A 22,379-nucleotide genomic window follows, 5' to 3' on the forward strand; every position below is an offset into this window, starting at 1 on the left:
AGCTGGATGATTTTTCTGCTGTGGACTGGAATCTGCTGTTCTCTGCTGGCCTTGGATACAAACTAGTGGGCCAACTGAGGCTGGCTGGTTTTTAAAGACCTCAGTTGAGATGGATGGAAGGACTGGGTCCTCTCTCCACTTGGTCTCTCATCCACCATCAATTTACCTGGGCTTGTGAAAATGGATGTCGTGAGTTTGACAGCAAGAACCGAAGTACACATATCCTCTTGATATACAGGCTCTGAATTCACACAGTGTCACCTCTGCCACATTCTATTGGCCAAAGCAAATTGCAGGCCATCTCCAATCCAAAATATGAGGACATAGATTCCATTTCTTGGTGATGGGAAATGTTCCACAGAAGTAGGGCTATTTTTGCAATCGATCATAAATGCACTGTATGGTACTTTATAGAAATAACTTTGAAAATCTGGCATAAATAAGAGCTTTTTTAATTAAAACATAAATTTAAATTATTGCCTAAGAAGAACTGGAAAATTCAGAACAAATCAAGAACGATTTGTTTAAAATCTACAATAAAAAGATGCTAGTCCAGTACTGTTTTATATAGGAGCTCTAACTTCCTAGGAATAGAAAAATCTCTGTTATTTAAGATAATCAGATTATAGGAAAATAAGGAAAAGTTTCAAAATACATATAACACCACAAATTGCTAACAATAGCACCCAGAAAAAGAAAAAAAAAAACAAACAAAACTACCATCGTTTATGAAACTAAATGCTCAAATTCTTTAAAAAATAATAAAAAAAGAGCTAAGTGAATTAGTTGACTAAAGCTAGTTAACTAGACTATAGTAAAGTAAAAGTTTATTTACTCAGAAAGTAGAAAGTACTGACCACCATTAGACCCGGTGATTTGCTAGGCATTAGGAATATAACAATGAACAGGACCTATAGGATCTCTTTATCTGACAGGCTAGAGAGATAGGGGCTACAATAGACGAGGAGTCAGCAAACTTCAGCCTATGTGCCAAATCCAGCTTGCTGCCAGTTTTGTAAATTGAGTTTTATTGGAGCAGAGCCACACATATTTCTTTATGTATTGCGTATGAGTGCTTTTACACAACAGTGACAGAATCAAGTAGTTGTGACACAGACCACAAGTCTAAAATATTCGCTACCTAGCTCTTTATGGAAAAAATTTGCTGACCTTGAAATAGATCATAAAGAAACAGCATGATAATTATAGTTTGAAAAAGCAGATGGAAAGAAAATAAATTGATTTATGAAATGGAGAATACCCGAAGAGTCATCTATTGATAGGGAAAGCTAGTCTGAGGAGACACAGAAGTGAGTAAGTTGAGACTATGTCTGCATGGGAAGAGCGAGGGAGAGAGAATTCCGTGCAAAGATAACAATAGGTAGGAAGTAAAAGGTAGGCTAGTGCAATGAAATAGTAGTAAGTGGGGGCCAAGGGGAAAATTGGTTTGAAAAGATGTTGGAGGTAGGTAAAAACCAAATCCTGCAGAGCATGGAAAGAAGTCTGGGTTTTACTCAAAGAGCAGTAGGATTTACATTAGAAAGGCAATTTTAGTTAGATGACCTGTCCATGTAATATTTATAAAAAGGAAAAATATGTGATGATATCAGTTGATATATTTTTTAAATGTGGTAAAATTTATCACCCTTTTCTGATTATAACTCCAATCAAAAAATGAACAGAAATTCCTTAAAGATGGAAAGAGTCTTTATCAGAAATCACCACCACCAACAAAGATCATACAAAACAGAAAAATATTGATGTTCATGTGACTTGAAATTTTTTAATGCCAATGAAGACATTGGCATTAAAACCAGAGAAAAGACAGGAATTCTGTTATCATCATTATTATTCATTTTTTTCCTAAACGTCCTAGCTACTGTAAGAAATACAAGCAATAAGTATAATTATTGAAAGAAAAAAATATCATTATAGTTACTATCAATCTATACCTAGAAAAACCAAGAGACTCAACTTCGAATACTCTTACAGCTGGTTTGAGAATTTAGTAAATGGCTGAGAATAAATATATAGAAATCAATAGTTTTTATATTGGAAAACACTAAATTTCACAAAAATATTAGAAAATGAACAAAATGAACAGGCAATTACAGAAGAGAAAACACAAGTGACTACTAAAGTGTGAAAAGTTGCTCCATCACAGCATTTGGTGAACTGGGGTGTATAGATTCATGTTTTTATTAAGTTGAAATGTTTTTCAGCCATTATTTCTTAAAATATTGAGTATTCTTCAAAAAGTCTTTCTGCCTCTTTTCTCCTTCTCCTATTCTTCTGGAATTTCTATTATGTATTTGTTGATATGCTTGATGGCATACCACCATTCTGTTAAGCTCTGTTCATTTTTCTTCATCCTTTTTTCTTTCTGCTACATAATTTAATTTGACTTATCTTTAAGTCCTCTGATTCTTTCTTTTGCTTGCTCAATTCTGGTATCGAATTCCCTGCAGTGAATTTTTCATTTCAGTTATTGTATTTTTCAGCTCTAAATATGCTACTTGATCCCTTTTTATAATTTCTATCTCTTGGTTGGTATTCTCTATTTTTTGAAATATCATTTTTTGGTTTCCTTTATTCTTTGTCTATGGTTTCCCTTAACTCTTTTAGAATATGTAAGACTATTTATTAAGATCTCTATCTACTTATGTACAACTGTTTATGCTTCCTCAGGGATAGTTCATTTTTCTTCCCCCCCCCCCCCCCCCCCCCCCCCCCGTGAAAGAGCCGTATTTTTTTTCTTTCTTTGTATGCGTCATGATTTTCTGTTGAAAAGTGGACGCTTTGAATATTATAAGGTGGTAACTGAAAATTAAACTCTCCCCTCTCTTCAAGATTTGTTGTTTTGCTTGTGCTGGGATGTAGTTGTTTGTTTTAGTGAATTTTATAAGGTATTTTTGTAAAGACTGTATTTTTGTCATGTGTGTCTATGAAGTCTCCGTTGCTTTAGTTTAGTTTCTAGCTAATTGCTTGACAGGGATTTCCTTCATCTCCTGAAGCCCCACCCTCCCCCCAAAAGGAAAGGACTTTGAAGATTGGCTCTGTGCTGAGGGGCACTCCTTTATTGCTTAGCCAGTCTGTTTACAACTCTCACTTAGCCTTCACTTCCTGCTTTCATTGAACCTAAAGATCAGCCAGAAGGCAAAGGTTATGGCCTTCTCAGGTTTTTTCTGAGCAGGCATCCTGCCTTGGGCACGTGTGGATTTCTAGGTTCCCCACTATTAGCAGAAGCTTTTCAAAGCCATCATTCCCCATAGATTCTCACTCTCCAAATTTTATTCCCAGCTTTCTATATGTCTGTCCTTCGTCCCAACTGTAATTTTTGCTCTAGCTGACAGAGGCTCATTCTTTTGACTTTTGATATTTTAGAGGAACCTCCTCCATGTAGCTGCTTCTTCACCTTGAGCGAGTTCCAAGTTAGGGAAAACGAAAGCAGGCCCCTTGCATCAGCTCTTCAGGGAATCCATGACAGGTCAAAAGAGGAAGACACAATTCCCAGGAACAAGGTCTACCTGGCTCACCCTGGAACCATGTTCCCATGTTACGAACACAGATTACTGTCTTCAAGAATGCTGTTGTTGAAGCATACGGGGGAGGGAGCAGGGCAAGTCTAAGTTAACTGTCACAGCATTCTGTTGCCCTATTTCTGTGGCCTTGCTCCTGGTTGATGTAAACTTTTGACTGTCTTCCAGGGTTTCCATAGGTTGATTCACAAAGTTTTTGCCAGGTTTTTTATATTTCTTGGGAGACCCCTGGAGGTTTGGACTCTACTATTTTCACTGATGTTGATGTGACTTGAAATTTTTCTCCAGTGGAAATGTTGGAGAATATTTTTTTTCATTTTACAATACCAAAATGCAATGAAGATTGCTTAAAAATTTAAGTTACAGACCACTGTAAAAATTTAAGTTACAGGAAACAAAAAAAATGTTTGTTTCCATGGAAACTATGCATCATCTGTATCAAGTTATCAGATCTAGCCCAGTTCATTGTCTTTGAGCAATTTTGCATCTCTTTTCATATTTAGGGAACTGATAAATATGTAAATGTTGTCTTGTCTGATAATGATTTTAATTGATTTCCTCCCTCTTTGGAAAAAACAGTTTTGTCCCCATTTGCAGTTCCTTTCAACATTCCCTTACTTCATATAATTTTTTCTGTTTTAACTTTTCCTGTGAACTGGATAAAACATCTGTCTGGTTCCCTCATATGATAGGAATAAAATAAACTCTTCATCATGTGTTTATTTTTACATTTGTACCAATGTCATGATTTTCCCTTTTGCTGAAAATTATTTGCTAATAATTATAAACGCAAGTATTCTAAATCCAAATATTAGCAAGTACAATTTGGCACCACAATATCATATATATTTCTCAGGAATGCAAGGTTGTTCAATATGAGGGTAGCCATTAGTACATATCATCACATTACAATATTTAAGAAGAAAAAACAGTCATATGATATCTTTCCTTTAAGAGCTTAAATTTTTATTGGTTAATGTATAGTCTTCAAAAAGGTAAAATCATGTCTATCATGAAAATATCAAATGACCATCTGTCAAAGATTTTATTCAACTCATTAACAAATGAGGGAATCAGGAAGATGGGAGAGGGCTTGGGGGATGGGGAAGAAGGTGAAGGGATTAGAAAGTACAAATTGGCAGTAACAAAATAGTCACGAGGATGTGAAATACAGTGTGGTGAATACAAGCAATAATGTCGTAAAGACTATGTAGGGTGTCAGGTGGGTACTGGACTTAAGGGGGAATCACTTCTAGATCATGTAAATGCCTAACCATTGTGTTGTACACTTGAAACTAATATAAAATGATACTGAATGTCAACTATAATTAAATGTATATGAGTATATATACAGTCATGGGGTATAAAGTACAGCATAGAGAATATAGTCAATGGTATTGTAATAGCTATGGATGTCAGAGGGGTAGTAGACTGGGGGGGTTATCGCTTTGTGAGGGGTGTAAATGTCTAATCATTATGTTGTTTTGTATACCTGAAACTTAAAAAAAAAAAGAAAACAACTAGTCCAGAGAGCATTTGAGGAGCCAGGAAGCTGTAAGTAATTTAATAAAAGAAACTTGGTATTAGATTTCTGGGGTAAATATTAAACTGGTTCATATCTTAGTGGACAATAAATGATACAGGGTAGAAGTTATTTGCCTCTCTAATGGACGAAACTCTGCATGTTAACATCTGTCCCTAAAAAGCTGTAAAACAATGCAGACAACAGGAAGTTAATCAAAGCTCCAAGCCCAGCACTGTGCTTGAAGAGTACTCAGTGCTCACTTTTGCCTATTTCTGATATTTTGATAATTTTTCTATCACATTGGTGGAGATAATATGCTAGCTTTCTGCAGGGCTTACCGGTATTTTATTGAGTATAATTTTGACATTTCTATAAAACTACATGACTGGAAAGTATGTTCCACATACTTCTCTTCTTACCAGCAGCCGTCCTAAATTCTGCTAATGGAGATGACTGAAGTCACTGGAAATGTACTACACAGCATCCATATCTGTGTTGCAGGGTTCGTTTTCTGAGGCCGGTTTGGAGAGTGGGATGACCATAACCTGGTTTTATTAAAGACAGATAGGCAAGCATGGATGAGTCAGCTTGACTCAACAAAACTTTGAAGTGAGACCTCCATTATTTTTGGGTAAACTCATACTCATAGTTACCATGCAGCTTTGGGAGTAGATAAATAACTGTCTATAAAGTAAGACAAAATGGCATTTTTACTCAGACGTGTTGACTCTGGAGTTCGGGATCAAGTAGCATAATCTTTCTACTGGCTCTGGGTATGATTGATGGTACTCAGGAACTTACAACCAGAAATAAAAATTTTTGAAATGGGAAAACTCTAAGTGAAGGATGTGGAAATAAAGACAACCCAAGTGAGACCAGACAAGGCTCATTTATTCAGAGTTTGCTATAGCAAGCCAGTCATCCGCCACCGCTAGCATTTGGCAGAGACTCAAGGCAAACAGGGGAGTACACAAAGCTTTATAGTGGAAAATAGGGCTAACTAGAAATGGGGCATCCTACGTGATTAGTTTGAGGAAGATTACTTAGCTTTCTCTGGTTCATCCTGAGTTGAAAGTCAGGGCAAAAAATTAGGGAAACTGGCAGTCCTTGACAATTTCTGATCCATCTGGGCTGATTGTAACAGAGGTTGTGTGTCACAGTTGGATTCCACATACGGTCTGGTCAGTTTGTATGTTTAGTCTCTCATCCCCCACCCCCATCTCCACCTCTTTGGTCATTCTCTCACTTGTGAGAAGTTGACCATTCAGGGAAGGCTAGATATCCAGAACCTTCACCAACTGAGGATTGCTCAGCTAGCTCTATAATCAACTGCACTGCAAGATCTTCCGTTTATAAAGAGGTGTTGTAAGCTCAGAAAGATCTGACACCAAATGTCTGCAGTATCCAGTTCAACTTAGAAATCCTCTCACGTGTCTTTTTACAACTGGTATAGGATACGTTTGGATAGTCTATTAGGAGAGTGCTTTTCCCTTCCTCATTAGGTCATGCCCTAAAAAATGGGCAGTATTTTGGCAAAATCATGACATATTTTGAAACATTATGTCTCTTTTCTGCTATGGCTGAGAACAAATAAATGGAAACTTTTCTACAGGCTTCCTTGTTCTCTGAACAAAGCATGAAATTATCCACATGTTATATCAGAACTAGATCACAAGACAAATCAGGTCTTTTAAATCTTGATTGAAACCTGTTCCTATAGTTTCATCTTTTCTCTGTTTCCATAATTTAATTATGGTTCAATCAATTTTCATCAGAAATTTTTCAAGTATGGCTTTTAGGAGACTTTGATCTCTTTTTTTTTTTTTTTTTTGAGTGTTTTTCAGACTTACTGTCAAAACAGGGATCTTTAGGTTCCTTTCTGAATTGATCCAACCAACTATTGCCATCCAGGATTTAGCTTCTGAGGTTCTGACCAACATGTGCACAAGTTGAGATAGAGCGGGTAACCCAGGGTCATATGTACCTACAAGAATTCTAAATTCATCTATGAATACTTGCTGGTCTTGTCTGGGTTTAGGGAAATCCTTAATTATATTTTTCAATTAACCTAGATTCAAAAGTTTAAATTCTACAGTTGCCGGCATACCTGGCTCATGGGAGGAATGGATCTTCAGAGGGAAGTGGAATTTCTGGTCTTTGGAGAGTCATTGGCAAAAGGAAGAGTATCTGGACCAGGGGAAAAAGGAGGAGTTCAGGGAGATAAGGAAGGAGTGAGATTAGAAGATGAGGGAAGAGGAAAGAGCAGGGTATAAGGAGGCAAGTGGAGGACAAGAAGGGGAGTACTTATTAGGGAACTGAGCCTTATTTCGTTTTGCTTAAGTTTGTTCAAGTGCTGATTGTGTTTGGCGAAAGACTCTTTCAGTAAAACAATTTTTTATTCTGAATTTCATTTAGAGGTCTCTGCATACTAACCAAAAAATGTTGCTCATTAGGACTAAGAAATCTTATTCCCTCTCTTTTCTATGGTTCCTCTCAAATGAACACTTTTGTTCAAGTAAAATGTTCCTCAGAATAGTCATTAAAAGCCCAAATCATCCTTGGTGAAGTTCCGCCATTTAGAAAGATGGGCACAAGAATTACAATTGGAATGAAAGTATATGGAGTTTTTTTACAGGTGGATTTAGGCTTAGATGACTATGAGTGCTGGCGGTGGTCAGTAGAAACGTGACGTTGTGCACCTCACACTTTGTGCCTCTAACCTGAAGCACCCAAATGAGAATTTTAATGGCCTCCAAATGTAGACCCAATAATCTATATCCCGCCTCCTCGCAACTCCCTACCCTGCAGGCGGAAAACTAGAGCGAATGCTCTCTCTGGATCAAAGCCAAGCTCTCAAGACAAAAAAGTCAAGACAAAAGGAGAAACTCATATCTTGTTTGGTGACTCTCAGCAGTTTGTCCAAACGAACTCCTGTCCAATAAAAACAGCAAATTCGCGAGTCTGTGAGGTCAGCTGGAACAACTGAACAGGGCCTGGGCCTGTGCTTTCACCTGCGGTTCTCCTTATAACAAATAACACTTTCAGACAGCACAACTCCAAACAGAAGCACAAAACACAGCCAGAGGGATGAAAAAGAATGACTGGATTCCACCAAGAATACCAAACAAATGGAAATCAATAACCATGTCTGCTTATTAAACTGGAGATAACTAAGGAACTCAGGGCAGAGATAGCAGAGTTCAGACTCGGTGCTGCCATGCCACGTTGGAGAGCACGACACAGGCCACAGGCCGCAGGTCCTGGGGTCCTCCACGGCCGTTGATTGCTTGAAGGCTGAGGTCCATGATAACAGGCAGTGCAGACCCTATCTAGGTAAGGCCCCCAGTAAAACTGTGGAAATCAATGATTAGCACCCAAATGACAATTTGAAAAGGCTATTTATTCAGAGCTTGCGCTAGTGGGGGTGTCAGCCACTATCACTTGCTATTTTTGACAGAGACTCAAGCTCAGCAAGGTTTTATAGTGAAAAAAATATGTAGGCCTCAGGTATGCTCTGATGGGAGGTTGTTGGCATGCGAAGGCTAGAGATGGGCTCACTAGTAGACAGTTTGCTTTCTCTGGTTGGTCCTGAGCTGGATGCTGGGGCAAAAATTAAAGGAGGCTGGTAGTCATTGACCAAGTCCTGATAGATCTGGGCTGCAAAGGTTGTAGGACAGGGTTGTATCATCATTTCTGTTCTGGTATTGTCTGTTTGTATTTTCAGTCTCTCTAGGAAGGCGGTGATTTTTTTTTTTTTTTGGAAAGTCTTTATTGAACTGATAGTTGCAAGTCTTGTGTTCAGTGAGAGGTATAATTTTGTTTTGGATGGCTTTGTCTAGTCCCTGCTTGGACCACTGGTCCTGAAGATTTCTTTGGAGGCAATTTCGTTTTTATAGCCTACGTCTAGCTTTCATTTCCTCTCCTGGTCTCCTGCTGTGTGACCTCGTGCCCTGCAGCTGACATATGGCTGCAGCATGCTGCCCTGGGCTTGCCTGCCCAGAAGTGTTCCATATTCCAGCAAGGCTGTTAGAAACACTTTGAAGTCCAAGGCTTCTCCTTGTGTTATTCCTTTAAATTGTCGATAATACTAACAGTCCTCTACACACAGAGGGTGATCAATGAGTGATCTGTCTCATTTAAAAATGTACTTCCAATTCACCACCGCGCGGAGCTTCCTTAGAGAGAGACTGGCTCATTAAAATGGTATCACACCAGGTCATCCTTATTATCTTACCCCCAAATTATTAAATGTACATGTTACCGAGCAGGGTGCTTTGCTGATTACTTAAAAAGAAAAAAAAAATCTATTTTTGATTGTGAGAAAATCTTTGAGAACCTGAGACATAGTCAGTTTCAAACTGCTTTTGCACCTGAGTAGAATTATAAGTTACTCTGTCCCAGAGAGGAAGAGAGAATTAGGCTGCTTATTATCCAGGCTCCTGATAGTCTTGGCTCCCACAGGTTCAGGACGACCCTAGAACTCACAAATTGCCTGCTGGCAAGGCAGTTAATGAGTAAAGAACTGAATAAAGACTCTGAGGTTAAAAATTACCAAGAAGGGTTTGATATAATTTAAATAGGAAGGCAAACACTCCACATCTACATTTTTAGCTGTGGTTCTCTGCAGTCACCGAATTTCATTCTATTTCTATTTTATAAGATACCTGACTTGCTCACACCATGTCTGTGGAGTTAACAACTAACTACTTAGTAACTTGTTGCCACCCAACTTTCATTCTCTTCTTTATATTCAGTTTTATTGCCAGTGTGAAAATCAGTTTTTTGATGCCCTCAAGGCCAGCTTTTATGTGTAGAAAGAGCATTTAGAGGTTTACTTCGGTTTCTTTTTAAATGAAAATTGTATTTACTTGATACTTTCTTAAGCTTTTAATTTACCCTATAGTCTTTGAATTCTTTTTTAAATGTCTGGCAAATTTTTACAATTGCTTTTAAGGGAGATTTTAGAACCTTATTAAATTCTGTTAAACATTTCAGTTCATTAAATTGCCTTTTACGTTTAACATTTTACTTTAAAATCTTCAATTTCTTTTCAGCAGTACACTTGTCTAACTTAAACACAATCTTCCTGACTACTCTTGTTGATCCATAAACTAAACTTATAAAATACCTCAAATTATCTTAAATTTTTCAAGAATGTACATAAATTTAGTAACAATTTAATTTAATATCACAAACCTAAATCAGTTGCACAAGTATACTTCAGAAAATGGAATTACAAGGCTAATAAGACAAAGAAACATTATAAGAAGATGGAATAGCAACTACTCAAGATTTCTTAATGCAAAATATTAACATTGAGTTTTATTTTCTTAAGATTAGTTCATGTTCATGAATTGAAGTCACCAATAAGTTACAAATTTCCTAATAAAGGCCGGAACTACCAATCCTCTCCTCAGTTGTTTTCCCACTGGAATGCCTCTTGGATTTTAATACCCCTAACTTCATAAGACGTATTTATTTCTCAAAACAATATTTTAGGCTAGTGTTTATATGAAGAAAAATGTATATTTATGTCCCCAAAGCTCAATGCAATAATTTTTTGCCAAGATGATGAAAAATAAATTCCTTGAGCTGTGATCCAAATACAACTGACAGAATGACAGAATTAGCGTAGAAGCCTTGACAAGCATAGCATAACATCAATAAGAGAGATGTAACTCTTATGATCTCTGTAGTGTACAGAGAGGCACTGCAGCATTACTGCCCACAATACAACATTTAGTTATAATAATATTATATTCCAATGATATCAAAGCGTCTGTTACTCATATGCTTTTCTGTATTTTAAGAAATTGGTTGGAGGCATTGAATTAATGGTGAAGGGGACCAAAGTTTTGCTATTCTAATATCTGCCTTTTGGGATATTGATCTTAAGCTGGTTATTAAGAAACAAAAGACTCAAAGAAACTGGCCCTCCCACCTTTCCTGTCTAAGAGATTCAGAAGAAAAGGTCTATTCCAGGAAGGAAAGCTTAAAATGTTGGCTTTAGCAGCCTACTATGAGTTGAGTACGGTGGATGGGAAGGCATCAGGCAGGGGCCTATTGACGAGATTACCCCTGTGTTTCACTGTTTCTGGGTTGCCTAGCAAAAATTCACATGCCATGTATGTTCTGTTCTTCCTCAACTCCCTGTCAATTGCCGACTTCTTCTGAAATCTCAGACATCTCCCACACTTTTCTCCTTTATCCAAAATGACATATACATTGGGTGCCAAAACAATGTATACATATTGTAAGAAAGGAAAACTGTATTAAAATTGTAATACTCACTATATACCGATAACAAAAGATGAATACAAGTCACATTTGACTTCTGCGATTACAGGAAGTGCTCAAAGTCCTTACCATCAGCGTCCAGATACTTCTGATTACGGCAAACTACTGCTTGAACAACGTTGACCAAAGTGTCCACTTGTATACATTTTTTTTGTCACCCCCAGTATATTCAATTTTACTTCACTGTCTTTGGGATTTCAATGCTTATTATTAAGCTTGCACATATTAAAATTTGATTTTCTCTTATTAATGTCTCTGTTAATTTGATTATTAGCCCAGCTAGCGTATCTTAGAAGATGGGAGGAAACGTATTATATTTTTTTAGCCCTCATAATGGTTAACATATTAAGACTTTCCTTACTTAAAATAATTGGATATATTCTTCTGTTAACAATTCTGGAAATAAGTGCTGATTTTCAGGAAGAATTTACTGACATTCATCAGGAAATGCCTTCGCTTGTCTTCTAAAAGAAGTGTGCAGCCCCTACTAAGATTATTGCCACTTGCTTCATCATCTCAGTTGGATTTTTCACTTCTTTGTTTCCTAAGATATTTGAATATCTTCCTGTCTACCTTTAAAAACGTTTGGACTTGACTACATCTTGGGTTCTATTCATGTTTTTTCTATCTTCTAGGACGATCATTTTTATAAATATTAGAAGATATCTAATTCGATTCTGGGCATCCCATGGCTTTGTCCATTTGTTTTCACTCTTGAATTTTAAGACCTTTCCATTGACACTTGTACATACAATATGATTATTCTCTTTATGCATCTGTATTGTCTATATGTCTGCATCTTAATCTGGCTTGGCAAATTAAAAAGCTCTTTTTGATGGGTTACAGAAATGTTTCTAATATTTAGTGAGTCAAATTTAGTTTTTAATTTCTCTATTTTAATAAATGCAAGCAGTAAAATATGCGTTTCAGGCTTTCGTTCAAACTGCTTCACTATATTACAATTGACAAAGACACTTTTGCTCTAGTCTAACACAATGAAATAGTTCATATTACCAAGTGACCAGAGGGATTCTGGCATCTGTAATCTCACTTTTTATTTTACCAGTCATGTTAGAAGGAAAATGTTCAACTTATATGCTTTATGAAAGGGTCATATGGCAAGCTGTTAGTTTTTCTTGACCTAGATTTTAATGGAAATAACTGCAAATTATTCAAGTCAAAAGAAATCGTTACTAGCCTTAGAAATTTGCTGAAGTCTTGCTAGATAGGAGTGGGAACAAGTTAAGGAAGGATAGACCCGTGTACCCAGGAAGCCTGAAAGAATTTGAGAGTTAAACCTTGGCAAAACCTCTTTTAACTCTAATCTATTAACAACCAGTAACACCTTGTTCAAGAAAATGGACACAGAAATATCACCAGCTCAATGAAAGGATAATACCATTTTAAAGAAAAGGTATAGTCTGAGGAAAAAGAAGGAAACTTTTACACTGAAAAATATTAACTGATTTTTAATATTAACTGATATTTAAAATTAAAATACCTTAAGGTGGGAAATCACCTTAAGGCAATCATACCTTCCAGGCATACCACTGCGCAAGCTGTAGTAGAGGTCACAGAATAGAAAGGTTCTGAGAACTCAGATCACCTGTGCCATCATGACACAACTGTTTATTCCAGGAAACTTTGGCCCAAGGAGATAAGACTATTTTACTATTTGTTCAGGGAATTTCTGCAAACCAATTTTGTCCAGGCAAATAAATACTTTGCTCATTTGGAGAAGCAACTCTCCTATTAGGATTGTACATAGCTGACTTGGGCAAATAGCTTGCTTATCCTTCAACAGTTTATTCATCAAAACTTCTTGCTGTGCCCACCAATCCTAAATTGTTGTGTCAAAAGTATCGCAATCTCTTCCCTGCCCTGAAAGACTTCCTTTAAACCTCATAAGCCCAGCCCCTTAAACCCTACAAATATTAATTCTTGAAATCTTCCTCTGAAATACTACTAAGACTTTCAAACTGATTTTCTTACTTATTTCAGTAAGTCTCGTAAACTTAGCTTTGCTTGATCAGCACAAGTTTTGAGGGGGAATTGACAGTGACAATACGAAGGCCCCAACCATATCTGATCAAGATCTCCTGTCTGACGTGGCTCAAGGCCCTCAGCTCTGAAATCGCATGTTGCCCTTGAGAACTTCTTGAACCGCCTGTTCAAGGGTCTCTCCCACTGCAGTGGTGAGACATGCCCTACACCGGTGCTCAGGTCCAATAGGTTTATGTGAAGTCCTCTAAAACTGAGTTTATTGTGTATCTTGAGAAAGAGGAGTCCTCTTAGGAATCCTTTGGTTATCAGTCAGATATGGAAACTCTTGCAGTTGCAGGGAAAACTGGCTTCTTATTAATAACACAATGAATTAGGAAACATTTATTGGCCAAACACAAACCAAATTCATGTACACACAAGGTGCTCAACTGACTATGATGTCAAAACAAGCCTCTTAGATAGTTTGTGTTGGTTGTAGAAAATGACTTAGCCCAAACACCCAGTTAGACAAAACATAGGTCAACTAACAGACTTACCAAGAACCAAGAAAGAAAACAAAAATCAGGAGGGAAAAAAAAAGAAAGAAAAAAACTGGAGAAACAGTGAGTCAACAAAGGTAAATTTCTCCAGTTGATTGGGAATCACTACAAGAACCAAGAAAAGTCATGCTCAGCTTAACAACTCATTAAGTTCACTTCTTGGACAATGCCATTCTACTGAATCCCACAGATACGTCCACTCAGTTATCTCAGCATGCTAAAACACAATTTTCAAAGAATTGAAATATAACTCTCATACAAACATAGAATGAACACAAGTCAAATATTTTGTCCAATTTTTTAAGTAATGAAGAACCTTAAGAACTGTGAAGGGTCTAACATTTTGCCCTGCTTGCAAACTAAAAAAGTTACCTGCTATAGACTCATGGATGCTGGAAGAAGACACAAGATGCCTGGATTAGAGGCAAAAAAATAAATAAATAAAAATAAAAAGTTACTACTCATAGCAAAGCAAGCAGCATGAGAATAAGCATATCTGGTGCCAGTTTTTCAAACCACAGTTTCCACACAGAGATATGAAGGACAGGTGACACCTGCGAATGCAGTGGGTTGTATTCTAGGAGACAAATTCTGAGTTTGGGTAATACACACTAAGCATTTCTGAGTACCACCCTCCCCACCCATAGGAGGGAGACCTACCTTTATATTCCAAAGCTCTAAGCAAACCTGAGCTTTGCTCTGGGAACAAATACTCTATCTTCCAAGGCTGTTTGCTATACAAACATTCCTGAGAAGATAATTCACAATAAAAGCAGTTAGCACCTCTGTTCATAAGACACACAGAAATGTGAGAGACCCATGGGAAATTGTCTCCTAACATTAACAAGTAAGATAAAGATAATTAAAAAAACATTCTGAGGAATTATCTATTTATAGGCACTGGAGTAAAGTAATGTTAGAAGAAAATTGCTAAGTTAGATGCAAAACTGGTTACTTCATAGTAAAAAACAAACAAAAAAATGCAACATAATTCTGGCAGTTAACTTTCCATCATACAGAAATCTACAAGATAACATAAGTTTCACATGATCTGGGCTATAATCAAATAATAGAGAATGGTAAAACACAGGTAAAAAGTGCCTAGTTAACTTTAGCAAACAATTAAATATTATAGGTTCTGGTCAAGATGGCGGAGTAGGTAAATTTTGTACTTACCTTCTCTTAGGACCACATCAGGGCTTAAGGGGAAGCTTTTTCCAGGATGGAGCTGATAGAAGCCATTGTTTCTTTGTTGAGCCCTTCCCCATCCCAGTGTGCAGACACAAGTGGCCACTATATCTGAGTCCCCATCATGCTGGTTAAAGCTGGTCATTCACCCACGCCCTGGTGATCTGAGACACTGCCCTGCCCTGAGATCACTGAGCATCCTTATAACCAGTGTTTGGAACACTGTGTCTGGTAGATTGCTTGCTGCATTTTGTTTAGTTCAGCTGAACTTGAGCTGAGATGAGTCCCCTCCCAGGTGGCCCTGGGACTGGTGCTGCCAGTGGCCAGCTCAAAATGAACTGGAACATCACCCAGGCACCTCCAAGGATGACACATCCAAGGGGTGGATTGGGCAAGCACCACAGCCATGCTGAGGCAGATCTTGCTCTGTAGGGTCAGCCCCTGAACTACAGTTCCTCCACTGTAGTCACGGCCAGTCCTCACAACCAACCACCTTGAGGGTCACTCTCTTTCATTAATGTGCAAATAGCAACCAAGGCTCAACTACAAGAAGAGGGCACAAACAACACACAGGGACATACCTGGAATGCGTGGCTCAGGTGACCAGGAAGATTGTACCACTGGGCCCCACAGTACACCTACTGCAGAAGCCATTCTGCTAAGACTGGGAGACATAGCAGCCTTACCTAATACAGCGGTACCTCAGTTTTTGAATGTCTCTGTTGACGAACATTTTGGTTTATGAAAGCCATAAATTTTATGGATCTATGGTGTGATTAGATAGTAAAATTCAAGCTAAATTTGCGGTTTCATGGGGTTGATTTTAAAGGTCTGGAACAGATTAATCCATTTTTGCATTACTTTCTTTGGGAAACCATGCTTCAGTTTTTGAATGTTTCAGAACTCGATCTTCTGGAATGGTTTATGTTAAAAAACCAAGGTACCACTGCACTAGAAATAAACACAGAGAGGCAGCCAAAATAGGGAGACAAAGAAACATGTTCCAAATAAGAGAACAGAACAAAGCTCAGAAAAAGAACTAAACAAAACGGAGACAAGTAATCTACCAGGTGCAGAGTTCCAAACACTGGTTATAAGTGTTTCATGTTCAATGATTTCAGGGAGAACTTCAACAAAGAGATAGGAAACATGAAAACGAAGATAGAAAACATAAAAAAGAACCAGTCAGAAATAAGAATACAATAACGGAAATGAAGAATATATTAGAGGAAATCAACAGTAGATTAGATGAAGCCAAGGATTGAATCAGCTCCTTAGAAGAACGGTAGCAAAATACACCCAATCAGAATAGGGAAAAGAAAAAAGAATCCAAAAAAATGAGGACAGCTTATAGGACCTCTGGGACAACATCAAGTGAAGCAACATTCGCGTTATAGGGGTACCAGAAGGACAAGAGAAAGAGAAAGAGAAAGAGAAAGGATTAAAAACCTATTTGAAGAAATAATGACTGAAAACTTCCCTAACCTGGTGAAGATAACAGACATACAAGTCCAGAAATCACAGAGAATCTCAAACAAGATGAACCCAAAGAGGCCCACACCAAGACACATCATAATTAAAATGCCAAAGGTTAAAGACAAAGAGAGAATCGTAAAAGCAGCAAGAGAAAAAGCAGTTAGTTACCTACAAGGGAACTCCCATAAGACTGTCAGCTGATTTCTCACCAGAAACTTCACAGGCTAGAGGGGATTGGCAAGAAATATTCAAAGTGATGGAAAGCAAGGACCTAATCCAAGATTATTCTATCCAGCAAAGTTATCATTTAGAATCAAATGACAGCTAAAGATCTTCCCAGACAAGAAAAAACTACAGGAGTTCATCACTACCAAACCAGTATTACAAGGAATTTTACAGGGACTTCTTTAAGATGGAAAAAAGAATAAAAAATATGAATAATAAAATGGCAATAACTACATACCTATCAACAATTACTTTCAACGTAAATGGATTAAATGCTCCAATCAAAAGATACGGGGGCTGAATGGCTAAGAAAACAAGACGCTTACATTTGCTGCTTACAAGATCACTTCAGATCGAAAGACACAAACAGACTGAAAGTAAAGGGATGGAAAAAGATATTTCATGAAAATGCGAAGAAACAAAGAAAAAAGTTGTGGTAGCAATACTTATACCAGATAAAATAGACTTTAAAACAAAGGCTATAACCAGAGACATAGAAGGACCTAGTAATCCCACTTTTGGGTATTTATCTGAAGAAATCCAAAAGTTACTTTGAGGGGAATGTGTTCATTCATATATTCAGTGCCCCATTATTTACAATAGCCAGGATATGAAGGCAACCTGAGTGTCCTTGAATGGATGAATGGATAAAGGAGAGGGTGTACATATATACAGTGGAATATTACTCAACCAATAAAAAGAATGAAATCTTGCCATCTGTGACAACATGAATGGACCCGGAAGGTATTGTGCTGAGTATAGTAAGACAGCAAAAGACAACTGCCATATGATTTCACTTATAAGTGGGATATAAAGAACAAAATAAACAAACAAAATAGAAACAAACTCATAGATACAGAGAACATTTTGACAGTTGCCAGATGAGAGGAAGCTTGGAGGTGGGTGGAAAAGTGGAAGGGATTAAGAGGCACCAATTGGTTGTTACACAGTAGTCATGGGGAAGTAGGGTTTAGTATAAAGAATATAGTCAATAATATTGTAATAACTATGTATAGTGTCAGATGGGTACTAGATCATTTGGGGTGATAGATGGGAGGGGTTGGGGGACAGGGTGAAAAAGGTGAAGGGATTAAGAAATACAAATTTGTAGTTATAAAATAGTCACGGGGGTGTAAAGTAAAGCATAGGGAATAGAATCAATAACATGGTAGTAACTATGTATACTGCCAGGTGGGTATTATACCTGAAACTACTGTAATATTGTATGTTAGCTGCATTTTAATAAAAATCACTTTAAAAAAGAATTAAATATTCCTCCAACGTTTTTATTAAATAATTATCCAGTACAACATTGAAAATTTACACTTTACTCTCTTGGCTTTATTTTCAAGTTTTGGGTAATTTTTCATTAACTGTGACCATAACTGACTTGACCATAATTTGAAGTCTGTGCAGAGAATGTCCTTACCTTACTTACCTTCACTGTTTATACGGCAAATTTCTTTGTATCCTTCAAAATCTTACCTAAAACTGTTAACAAAGGCTGATTATCCACATTGTTTTGTTAATATTCAGGGGGAAAAAATAATATTATCTAGAAGACTGAGATACTCAATTTTTCTTTGGTAAGTGTGCTTATGTCCCAGAAGAAAATAAACAACATATGGTCTATCCAGAGTTATCAATTGTTTAATATTTTCAAAGAACAAACTTTTTGCTTTGTTAATTTTCTCTATTGTTGGCCATTTTAAATTTCATTAATTTCTGCTCTGATATTAATGTTTCTTTCTTTTGATTTACTTTGGACTTAATTTTTGTTTTTACGTTCCTATGGTAGAACCTTAGATCAATATTGTTAAATGTTTCTTTATGTCTAATATAAACATTTAGAACTATAGACAATTCTCTAAACATTGCTGTAGGTGCATCCTGCATACTTTTCTATGAAGTCTTCATTATTATTCAGTTCAAAATATTTTAGATTTTCATTGAGATTTCTTCTTTAACCCATTATTTATTTAGACGTGCATTCGTTTCTAAATATTGGGAGAGTTCCTAGATACTTTTTATTGTTATATTCTGTCTTTAATCAACCTTGTTGAGGTATACTTTTTGTGTCAAAATCTACATTCAATTCAAGGATACCATTTGATGTGTTTTAACAGATATTTATCTCTTATGATATCATTGCCAATCAAGATACTGAATATTTCCATCATCCCCAAAATTTCCTCATGTGCTTGTAATTCATCACTCTCTTTTCAATAGATAGCTTAAAATGAGTTGAAAAATAAATATTTATATATCTAGGTATTTATATAGCTATATAGATATATAAACATATATATACTCATACACATACCTTAATCAAAAGACATTTGGAGTGTCTGTATTCATATCGTATAATATATACACCTCAAAACAAGGAAACATTACCCAGGGTAAAGAGAGATATATATTGATCATTCAAATGAGAATGAAACATCTCCAAATAGACCACAATATGGGTCATAAAACAAATCTCAACAAAGTAAGAAAAAATGAAATCATGCAAAATGAGAAAGAGAAATACAGCTCTTACAATCATGAGAGGTAGCCTGGCATGTTTTTTGAGGGAAAAAATAATAGATTTTGTTCTCGAGTAAAATTTGGTTTGTTCCAGTATTTTAAGGGAGGATAAAACTTGAGTGTTTCTAGCTAGTTGTAGAAGATTTGAGGAAAGTGAATTTTATTTGCCATACTTTACAATATCTGAATCTGAAAGATAAACAGAAAAAATATGTTAAAATTTGCTTAATTTTGATGGGTTATTTATAAAGATATGTCAATATACTTTACTGCCAAAGACTAAATGTAATATCGGAATTTTCTTTTCTCCCTGTGAAAACATAAGTCGTGAAATATTTAGTCTAATTTTAACAAAAAGAATAAAAGATTATTCTTTACCTTCTGTGTAAGCTGAAAGTTTAGCAGAAATTCTGTACATCACCATAATAATTTCCTGTAATTTGTGCTGACCTTATTATGCTCTTGATTATATTTTTTTAAGTTCATCTCTTTAGAACAGCTAATGTTCCTTATAATGTTGTCACCTTCTTCTATTTTTATTGTAAAATATTTTGTGACTGTGATTTATGATGAGTTCGGCTATAATTCTTCACTGTTCATAGGTAATTGTGTTCCTGTCTCAATCAAATCACCAAATCTCTTCTGATAATTCTTTATTTTTCTTTCTCAATATCAGCTCCTAAATGCAGAAAAATAAAATTTTTAGAATGTCTTTTTCATTTTTTTATTGTGGCAAAATATACATAAAATTTATCTAGTCATTTTTAAGTGTACAGTTTTGTGGCATTAAGTACATTCACATTATTGTACAACCATCCACCATCAATCTCCAGAGCTTTACATCTTCCCCAACTGAAACTCCATACCCATTAAACAGTATTTTCCCATTTCTCCTTCTGCCCAGCCCCTGGAAACCAGTATTCTACTTTTTCTCTCTATGAATTTGACTGCATTAGATACCTCATATTAGTGGAATTATATAGTAGTTGCCCTATTGTGACTGGTTTATCTCACAATGTCTTCAAGTTTCATGCATGTTGTAGCATGTGTCAGAATTTTCCTCCGTTTTAAGGCTGAATGGTATTCCATTGTATGTATATACTACATTTTGTTCATTCACTCATCCTTCAGCGAACACTTGGATTGCTTTCATCCTTTGGCTATTATGAATAATGCTGCTATGAATATGGGTGTGCAAATATCTCTTGGAGACGCTGCTTCCAAATCTTTGGGGTATATACCCAGAAGTGGAATTGCTGGATCTTATGGTAGTTCCATGTTTAAATTTTTTTTTTTTTAATTAGGAACTGCAATACCAGTTTCCATAGTGGCTGGAACAGTTGATATTCACACCAGCAATGCCAAGAGTTTCAGTTTCTCTACATTCTTGCCAATACTTGTTATTTTCTGTTTTTCAATAATAACTATCCTCCCGGTTGTGAAATGACATTTCATTGTGGTTGTAATTTACATTTCTCTAACGACGTGATTTGAACTTATTTTTTTCATATGCTTGCTGGCCATTTGTATGTCTCTGGAGAATTATCTGTTCAATTCCTTTGCCCATTTAAAAATCTAGTTGTTTATTTTTTTGTTGAGTAGTAGGAGTTTTTCATAGATTCTAGATACTACCCCCTAATTAGATACATGATTTGCAAATATTTTCTCCCATCCCATGGTTTTCCTTTTCACTCTGTTGGTAATGTCCTTTGAGGCACAAAAGTTTTCAATTTTGTTGTAGTCTAACTTAACTATTTTCTCTTTTGATGCCTGTGTTTTTGGTATCATATGCAAGAAACCATTGCCAAATCCAACGTCACAAAGCTTTTCTTATATGTTTTCTTTTAAGAGTTTTACGATTTTAACTTTTATGTTTAGATCTTTAATTCACTTTAAGTTAATTTTTTTGTTATGGTAAAGGTAAGAGTTGAACTTCATTATTTTGTGTGTGAATACTCAGTTTTTCCAATATCACTTGCTGAAACATGGAACACTTTACAAATTTGCATGTCGTAGTTGTTCAGGTGCATGCTAATCATCTCTACATAATTCCCATTTTAGTATATGTGCTGCCAAAATAAGCACTAGATGTCTTTTAAAATTAAAATTACCTTTGAGATTTCTCAAAGATCCCCTGGAAAATCACAACTATTTACATATTTGTTTTATAAAAAGAGAGATGCCAGAAATATTTTAGATTGGTTTGATATATTTTATGTTTCTGAATTAGCTCATCATTATTATAAGAAATCCATGGGAAGAATTGTCAAATAAAATGATAATTTGCTACAGATAAAATGTTCAAATGAAATTTTCTGAGATTCTACATTATGCAAAATAAATTGACAGGCTCAAGAGATTTGTTAATGCCTTCATTGTCCATGATATAATCTTATCCAGAGAAAAATATTGATAAAATTGTTATGAAAAAGTTATATATTATACCACAATGGAGAAATTTATTCTCCTCAATTTTGATATTGTTAGTTACTGTCACAAATCAATCTCATCAATTTACTCATACTATGAAGCAGGCAGTTCTGCTTCTTTGGTTGTTATCATACAAAAAATATTCTTCACCAGATCAGAAGCTATACTCTAAAACAGGTCTTCAAGAGAAGGACTTAAAACACTTATGTTAAAAATGAGAAAACATTATGTGTAATCCATGTATTGTGAAATAATTACCATACCCCAAAGCAGTTATTTTATTTGTGGAAAGATCTTTAGACATAGCCTCAAAACACTGCTTTTCCTTCATCAATTAAGAAAAAAAGTGGTTTTCTTTAAAACAAAACCAGTTTAGTTTTCGAGAATATGCTAAAATTAACAAGGTCATGAGAGGCATCTTTGCTCTTTTTGATGCATAATGTTTAGTTACACATTAATATATTTTTTAAAAATACATTCAGTCCCAAAATGAATCATATTTAATTTTGAATATTATTTTTGACAAAGTAGGCTATGTTTTACATAATTAATTCAATGGAATTCAAGCACCTTTGCTTGTTTTTACTGAATAAGAAGGAGTATAAATTTATTCTTATATATTTAAAT

At 35.9% G+C, this 22,379-nt stretch overlaps 1 non-coding gene across 1 annotated transcript; it reads right to left on the minus strand.

The window, feature by feature from the left end:
• Positions 1-21,301: 21,301 nt before the first annotated feature.
• Positions 21,302-21,407, minus strand: LOC117012587 (U6 spliceosomal RNA). The gene has a single exon (XR_004421194.1). It is a non-coding gene; the product is annotated as a U6 spliceosomal RNA (small nuclear RNA).
• Between the last annotated feature and the right edge of the window lie 972 nt (positions 21,408-22,379).

Source organism: Rhinolophus ferrumequinum, chromosome 20 (assembly GCF_004115265.2).
Source record: "Rhinolophus ferrumequinum isolate MPI-CBG mRhiFer1 chromosome 20, mRhiFer1_v1.p, whole genome shotgun sequence".
NCBI lineage: Eukaryota > Metazoa > Chordata > Mammalia > Chiroptera > Rhinolophidae > Rhinolophus > Rhinolophus ferrumequinum.